The sequence below is a fragment of the Seriola lalandi genome, unplaced genomic scaffold (assembly GCF_002814215.2).
Source record: "Seriola lalandi dorsalis isolate HSWRI2012SDOR001 ecotype SW California unplaced genomic scaffold, Sedor1 jcf7180002054145, whole genome shotgun sequence".
Taxonomy (NCBI): Eukaryota; Metazoa; Chordata; class Actinopteri; order Carangiformes; family Carangidae; genus Seriola; species Seriola lalandi.
Window position 1 is genome coordinate 1 of NW_019524698.1, and position 420 is coordinate 420.

The window sequence follows — 420 nt, forward strand, 5'->3', positions numbered from 1 at the left end:
TGTGTTTATGGTCTGAATCTCTAGTTTGAAGTTTTCTTCAATACAACATTATGTTCATTTTTTTAATTATGATCCTATTTAAAAGAAAATAGACGTTAAAGCAGAGTGGCTTTAGGACGTGGCTACTGCGTCATTGACACACAGAGGGACCTGCCTGTTAATCCGGATATGACGTCAGAGCGACGTGTCGGACATTTGACTCATTGTGTTTTCAGTTAATCAAAGTTGCTCCAACATGTTGTTTACCTGAAAATGTCTTGTTCGGTGCTCAATTGTTCTCAAAGACTCAGAGGAGTCGGCGGTTCAATTTTTCCCGGTAAGTACATTTTGTTTTAAGCTTATTTCTCTGCTAGCCAAAATTAGCATCCCTGTTAATATCACAGCTCAGGTGAAGATGCACCTTGCTAACCAAGCTAACCA